This window comes from Rhinoderma darwinii, unplaced genomic scaffold (assembly GCF_050947455.1).
Source record: "Rhinoderma darwinii isolate aRhiDar2 unplaced genomic scaffold, aRhiDar2.hap1 Scaffold_52, whole genome shotgun sequence".
Classification (NCBI taxonomy): domain Eukaryota; kingdom Metazoa; phylum Chordata; class Amphibia; order Anura; family Rhinodermatidae; genus Rhinoderma; species Rhinoderma darwinii.
In genome coordinates this window covers 9054-17500 of record NW_027464068.1, presented here as the reverse complement: position 1 = coordinate 17500, position 8447 = coordinate 9054, and the positions used below count along the sequence as shown (strand labels likewise).

Here is an 8447-nt window from a genome sequence, read left to right as displayed (position 1 = left end):
ACCTCAATTCTGGATTCACAGCTACACTGCTCATTACTGCTGTATAATCTCACAGTAAAATGACCATCAGCCCACCACTCACAGTAAATTGACCATCAGCCCACCACTCACAGTAAACTGACCATTAGCCCACCATTCACAGTAAAATGACCATCAGCCCACCACTCACAGTAAATTGACCATCAGCCCACCACTCACAGTAAACTGACCATTAGCCCACCACTCACAGTAAAATGACCATCAGCCCACCACTCACAGTAAATTGACCATCAGCCCACCACTCACAATAAATTGACCATCAGCCCACCACTCACAGTAAATTGACCATCAGCCCACCACTCACAGTAAACTGACCATTAGCCCACCACTCACAGTAAAATGACCATCAGCCCACCACTCACAGTAAAATGACCATCAGCCCACCACTCACAGTAAAATGACCATCAGCCCACCACTCACAGTAAAATGACCATCAGCCCACCACTCACAGTAAATTGACCATCAGCCCACCACTCACAGTAAAATGACCATCAGCCCACCACTCACAGTAAAATGACCATCAGCCCACCACTCACAGTAAATTGACCATCAGCCCCCCACTCACAGTAAAATGACCATCAGCCCACCACTCACAGTAAATTGACCATCAGCCCACCACTCACAGTAAATTGACCATCAGCCCACCACTCACAGTAAACTGACCATTAGCCCACCACTCACAGTAAAATGACCATCAGCCCACCACTCACAGTAAATTGACCATCAGCCCACCACTCACAGTAAATTGACCATCAGCCCACCACTCACAGTAAACTGACCATTAGCCCACCACTCACAGTAAAATGACCATCAGCCCACCACTCACAGTAAATTGACCATCAGCCCACCACTCACAGTAAATTGACCATCAGCCCACCACTCACAGTAAATTGACCATCAGCCCACCACTCACAGTAAACTGACCATTAGCCCACCACTCACAGTAAAATGACCATCAGCCCACCACTCACAGTAAAATGACCATCAGCCCACCACTCACAGTAAAATGACCATCAGCCCACCACTCACAGTAAATTGACCATTAGCCCACCACTCACAGTAAAATGACCATCAGCCCACCATTCACAGTAAAATGACCATCAGCCCACCACTCACAGTAAAATGACCATCAGCCCACCACTCACAGTAAAATGACCATCAGCCCACCACTCACAGTAAAATGACCATCAGCCCACCACCGACAGATTCCCCCTGTAGCTAGTGCCACACAGCCCCTTGTGGGTAACGCCACACAGCCCCTTGTGGGTAACGCCACACAGCCCCTTGTGGGTAGCGCCACAGAGCCCCCTTGTAGGTAGCGCCAGACAGCCCCCTTGTAATTAGCACCAGACAGCCACCATGTATGTAGCGCCAGACAGCCCTCTTGTAGATAGCGCCACACAGCCCCTTGTAGAGTGCGCCACACAGCCCCCTGTAGGGAGTGCCACACAGCCCCATGTAGGGAGTGCTACACAGCCCCCTAGCAGGAAGTGCCGCACAGCCCCCTGCTATGGAGTGCCGCACAACCCCCTGGTAGGGAGTGCCGCACAGACCCCTGGTAGGGAGTGTCGCACAGACCCCTGGTTGGTAGTGCCCCACAGCCCCCTGGTTGGTAGTGCAACACAGCCCACAGCCCCCTCGTTGGTAGTGCCACACAGCCCCCTGGTTGGTAGTGCCACACAGTCCACAGCCCCCTGGTAGGTAGTGCCACACTGCCCACAGCCCCCTGGTAGGTAGTGCCACACTGCCCACAGCCCCCTGGTAGGTAGCGTAAGGACTACGAAATGACCCTGATAGCTGGCGGGCAATAGACATTCAAAAAAGGACAGTTGTGCAGGAGCACACAAAACACCCAGCTTTCCCAGCTATCAAATAAACGTGTGGAAATAAACTAGGATATAACTTTTATTTGGTCTGAGTAAAGTATTAACCCTTTTAGCTAGATTAAATAAAAGTTATATCTTAGTTTATCTCCACACATTTATTTGATAGATGGGAAAGCTGGGTATTTTGTGTGCTCTTACACAGTTGTCCTTTTTTGTAGGTAGTGCCACACAGCCCACAGCCCCCTTGTAGATAGCACCCCCCCCCCTTCCAGTATAGATAGCGCCACTGTAGCTCCCTGAAGGAGCAGAATCCCCGTGTGGCCGGGGATTCCGCTCCTGGAGTGCTCCTTGATGTCTCTGTCCATATATGGACAGTGACATCAGGGAAAACTCCTGAAGCGAAATCCCAGGTCACAGCGTTGCAGACGCTATGACCGTCAATTCCACTCCAGGAGAAGGTCCTATCGTCTGTGTCAATGACGTCATTGGCTTCTCCTGGAGTGGTACCCCCGGTCAAAGCGTCTGCAACGCTGTGACCGGGGATTCCGCTTCAGGAGTTTCCCCTGATGTCACTGTCCATATATGGACAGAGACATCAAGCAGCACTCCAGGAGCGGAATCCATGGGGATTCCGCTCCTTCAGGGAGCTACAGTGGCGCTAGTAGAGAGCAGAGCAGGAAGATACCTCCCTGCTCTGCTATAGTGCCTTTGCTACTGCTATAGCAGATGCAGCAGCTGCTAGCGGTGCCACCGCCCTCATGCCCGCTAGCAGCCGCTATGGCTGCTACAGCGGTAGTGACGGCCGCTAAGTGAAGAAGCGCCCAGGCGGAAAGGCGACTGCAGTTAGTGTGTGTATCCCCGCTGGTAGTTGCAACGGCGTGGGGATACACACACCCGCTGGCGCCCCTCTTGCAGTGTGGCGGCTGGCGCCCTGTGCGACCGCACTGGTCGAACGTATCTAAGGCCGGCCATGCTAGTAAGTATTCTATCTCACCTCAGTGCTGGATTTACAGCTACACTGCTCAGTACACTGTATAATGTCCTCTATGCTGCTGCTCCTAGTAAGTATTCTATCTCACCTCAGTGCTGGATTTACAGCTGCACTGCTCAGTACACTGTATAATGTCCTCTATGCTGCTGCTCCTAGTAAGTATTCTATCTCACCTCAGTGCTGGATTTACAGCTACACTGCTCAGTACACTGTATAATGTCCTCTATGCTGCTGCTCCTAGTAAGTATTCTATCTCACCTCAGTGCTGGATTTACAGCTGCACTGCTCAGTACTGCTGTATGATGTCCTCCATGCTGCTGCCTCTAGTAAGTGCTTTAATGTCTCACTTCAGTGTTGGATTCACATCTACACTGCTCACTATGTCTTCCATCTTGCTGATGTTTCCCGGAGTTTTTGCTGCAAAGAAATGATGGAGCAGGATGTTCTCCTCTGTATGGCAGACATTATAGCAGTTAGGCTCCACGCACCTGCTCAGAGAAAACGGAGAATTCGAGAAGAGCCTACAAAGGCGAAAACGGCTGAAAAAATGCAGGATACAAGCGATATAACGGTCCCAAAGAGTGTTATTCCTCAAGTACACACATTTGCATGACATCTTATTCTAAATAATCACCGTAATGGTTATCTACGCTTGGACTTTTCTCTAAACAGACATATACTGAGAAGTTTGGCATAAGATATTAAACAAACATGTAAAAAAACAAACATATGACTGTCGGCCATTCTTTTCTCTGTTAAAAAAAAACACCACATGTTTAACGTGTACTTTCTTTCACTGGATGGCGCGAGATTGTATTGAATTGGCATCATGACAAATTGTATAACAACGCAATTAACCGATTCCATGCCAGGCATTGTTTGGCCATTTTTAGCATATGTTCGTTAAACGGCTATAATGTTTTTATTTGTTAGTCTAGTGACGTGATTTTTGCAATGTTTTTTTCGTGATCTATGCAGATTTCGTTTCTTATTATTTTTATTTACATAACATTTGTTTTTTTAGCATATTTAGACTTATACTTTGAAATTTTTTTTCAAATGCTGTTTTTTTTTACTTTTTAGCAATGTTTTCTGGTAATAATGTCGTTTTTATTTGTGATCATCATTGTCTACCATAAATGTTGCTATAGTTCATCAAGGCTAGCATTACGACAATGATAGGCAGGGGAAAGATTTTTTTCAGGGGGTATTTTATATATATATAATTTTTATTTAATTTATTGATATTATTTTTACTTTTTTATTATTATTATGGCCTGTAACTTAAAAGTCAGAACAGAACTTTGGGGGAGTTTATGATTTCATGTTATTTTTTTACACGATACTTTTCCACTATAACTGCGGCTGCACAGCAGGTGGGATTAGCCCTGTTATAGTGTCTATTGTCACTAATGGACCCAGTAGCAGCCTCCTACTCCAGGACCACCGGGACTAACAGAGGCAGGGGTCTCTATTCTATACGTGGCACTTATTGAGAGTACAGAGAAAACAGAAGCAATTAAAACTACTTCTGTCTTGTCTCCAGGGTCCCTGGCAGTCTCTGATGGGCACACAACATTAAGTTGCCCAATCACTCAAGCAGCAAGCTTAAACCAGTACCGTATATATACAGCCGGCGGTCCTCAACCAGTTAAATAAAAATGAAGGGTGACACGTCTGTAGGTTTTCGATTCCTAACCCCTCATAGTGTACAGCCACTATTTTGCCGCCCACCTTGCTAATAAATTTGATCATGACATGAACTTCTGCCTGTAAATGTGTTTCTTTATTTCAATAGTTTACCATTCCCACTGTTATATCCGTTATACCAGCAGGAACCTTTCGGTGACCGGAGCTAATCATCTACTTATTCCTTTTGATTGCTGCGAACCTGTGTGCAATAAAAATGGAAATAAGGACAGCAAACAAGTTGAACTCAAAACGTAGTAACATATAAGGATTTGGCACGCAACGCATCAGTTTGTTTCTTATTATATTATGGGGCAGGGGACCTTATAGGATTTTCTGTGAAACACTTTGAAGATCTCATTAGGCTTCTCAACGTGTTTCAATGGGTTCAATGATGTCTTCAGTCGAAGTCAGATAACAAAAATGGAGTTTGTTGCTCTGTTTAAACCATCTTCTAAAACCTTCCACCCATCAATCAAACCCGAAAAAACAAATGATAACCAATACGTGAATTTAATAACAAAATATATCAGAAAGCCACCGCACTTCTCATTATAAAATACATGCGCTTCATTTACATAAAATGGGAACATTTACATAATTATAAGTAACAATCACGTGTGATCGCCTTTACTATGTGCAGTGTAACCCTAACCCATTACAATTAGCCTTCTATGTCCTCTCCTACTTCTGCTGCTTGTTCGATTGTCTTATTGTTGTGTGACTGCCTCCATTGGTGATGTATACGAAAAGTGATATCTTGTGCAACAGTATAATAAGAACCATTACAATTTTTTCCTTAAAGGGGTTGTCAACTGATGACCTATACAAAGAAGGTCTATCTGTAACAGTCGTGGGCTATGCGGACCCACTAGGCCGCTCCGCCGTAGCGTAGTGGCAGCTGGCCAAACAACGATAGTCGTTAGGACAAGAGTACCCCTAACTCTAACCCCTTAATATTACCCCTAACTCTAACCCCTTAATATTACCCCTAACTCTAACCCCTTAATATTACCCCTAACCCCTAACTCCTTAATATTACCCCTAACTCTAACCCCTTAATATTACCCCTAACTCTAACCCATTAATATTACCCCTAACTCTAACCCCTAACTCTAACCCCTTAATATTACCCCTAACTCTAACCCCTAACTCTAACCCCTAACTCTAACTCCTTAATATTACCCCTAACTCTAACCCCTTAATATTACCCCTAACTCTAACCCCTTAATATTACCCCTAACTCTAACCCCTAACTCTAACCCCTTAATATTACCCCTAACTCTAACCCCTTAATATTACCCCTAACTCTAACCCCTTAATATTATGGAGAGAAAGAAGGTATGATTCAGCGTAGTTTGGTGATAAAAGGGAATCGATGTTCCCACTTTTATTGACACAGAAAATGAAATAATAAAAAGAAACGCAATAACAAGGTGGTGTCAGAGCGGCATATATCAAGAGCCTACGCGTTTCGAACACTGTCTATGTTCTTATTCATGGCAGATGTTAATACGCAGTGCGAGCCTCTCCAATATATACTCCAAGATTTGGTTTGAGGTGGTATAGTTAGAAAATGACACCCATAGCAATCAGCAATGCATGTGGGAAAGTAACCCCTAGAGGTCTGATTTAGACCTGAAATAGCAAAACATAAAGAAAGGATTCCAGGGATAAAAGATTGGAAAGAATGCAATACGTGAATATGCAGGGTACTATAAACATATAGGAATGGATCCCATAATGACATCAATATAGCTGAATAGAAGGGATGACATTTGTAAAATAATGCCCGTCCATAATGAAGTATAGGAGCAAGGGGAAACTCGCCAAACATGGAATGCAATAGAAAATTATGAATGAAGAAAAATACCAAAGAGAAAAAAGAATCATATGGAAAGAAAAATAAGGCTGTGATACAAATAGACTACAAATAAGATGTGAAACGAAATAACAATAAATGATGATTTCTAACATAATGAGACATAAGAAAAGAGAGTTCTTGTCTATAATATTATAAAAACAATGATGAGAGCATATAAAGAATGGCATGTAAAGAGCTACAATTGCAGTTACCGTATTAGCAATATGTGCATTATTTTGCAATGAAATAATATATATTTGGTAAACCGCAACACAACAAGAGCAAGTGTGAATGAGAACCAAGTGCTAAGCTACGTTTTATACCAGCGGGACAAGTATTAGGGACACTAATAGAAAAGTATTATTATAATGACCATGCGTGGAAGCCCTAGGAATACTAATAGCACAGAATACCAAAGCCAGAACAGTATGCGGCATCATGTGGCAAATAATATGAATTCAAAATGAAGAATGCCAATGTGTGTCATGCGTTGTTTGATTTGAACTTGATTTGAAATCAGGCATGTACCCTATATCATGTGTATTATATGTATAACTACTGCATAGAGTACTGAAGATAAATAAAATGATCTGTGACGTAGAGGGAATGTATACGGCATGTACTGATGATATGCAATGTGCATAATCTGGTGAGACTAATAATGGAACATAAATTCCTTCCTGAGATTCAAGCCCAAAGGAAATCTCGTTTTGAGATTGTAAATCCAGAAGGCTTCTCTGGTTAGTAACCTATGTTTAAGATCCCCTCCTCTAGTGGAGCTTTTAATTTTTTCTATTGTGTATGTTTTAAACGAGTTGATACTCTTAGTGGCGCCGGTAAGCCGCCATTACTAAAACAGCGCCAGCAAAATCGCTAAACCAGTCCCCAGTACGGCTCAGTGCCTGATGAAGGTCTCACGACCGAAACGTTGCACATGTAGCCACTGGAATTACGAAAAGATTGAAAAAATTGAAATTAATTTACGTTAAATATTCCAAGAGTGTGCCGAATACAATTCTTTCTATCTACAACTGGGTTGGGACCCTATTTCAAGCACCTGAGAAAAACTAGTGCTGTCTGAACCAAACCACATCTATCCTCCATCATCCGGATGTCTCTCTGCAGTTCTCGTTGGAGGTGGAATCATCCTCTGTCGGTGCTGGTGCACTCCTGTTCCAGAGAGGTTCCAAGGGCAAGTCAATGGTATGTGGATATTTCTCTAAGCTCTTTTCTTCTGCAGAACGCAACTACTCGATTAGGGATCGGGAGTTACTGGCCATCAAATTGGCTCTGGAGGAGTGGAGACATCTACTAGAGGGCGCAGCTCACCCCATCCTGATTTATACCGACCACAACAATGAGTGCCGATGCCTTGTCCATGTCATTAGAGACAGAGGACACCATGGAGATTCCACAGAATATTATTGATCCGTCTTGCATTGTCTCTGTCAATTCCTTGCAAGTTAGGGACGTCCCTCCAGGGAGGACCTTTGTGCGCCTGGCTGACAGAGGGAGGATCCTCCGCTGGGGACACTACTCTAGACTCGCAGGTCACGCGGGTACCCATAAGACCCGAGACCTGATTGCCTGTCATTTCTGGTGACCCACCGCTCTTAAAGGGCCAGCGCGCGCACCTGAAATTAATTTTAAAATTAGCCCATGAATACCATGGACTATAAGAAGGGCTCAGCCCCTTCCTCCCTTGAGAGAGACCTACAGACTCAAAAAATGAGCAACTTGAGCACAAAATGGTTGAGTAAAAAAGTATACATTTTATTACAGATAGACACGACAAGAGTCACACAATGAGAAGGCGTCAATCTTATGCAAGACCAATAAGAGCATGTATGTTGGGCATGCACATACATAAATATCAAAAGGCAGGCACGTATGTAAATTGGAGTCCATGAGGGACAATCAAACTGCATGAACAAGTACAAAAAGGTATTGAGTGTAAATGGCAATAATAATCAAGTATAAAGATGCTGAGAGATGCAGATAGAACAGCCCATAGTCACATCCTAACAGGCTTGTGTGC

At 43.8% G+C, this 8447-nt stretch overlaps 1 protein-coding gene across 3 annotated transcripts in view; it reads left to right on the top strand.

The window, feature by feature from the left end:
- Window positions 1-1875, top strand: part of LOC142721810 (ras-related and estrogen-regulated growth inhibitor) — a 124317-nt gene extending 122442 nt beyond the window's left edge. For all 3 annotated transcript variants that reach the window (XM_075848835.1, XM_075848836.1, XM_075848837.1), the window contains one exon: window positions 1-1875. This exon is cut by the window's left edge and continues 1299 nt beyond it. The gene's annotated coding sequence lies outside the window, so the exon portion shown is untranslated.
- The last annotated feature ends 6572 nt before the right edge of the window (window positions 1876-8447 follow it).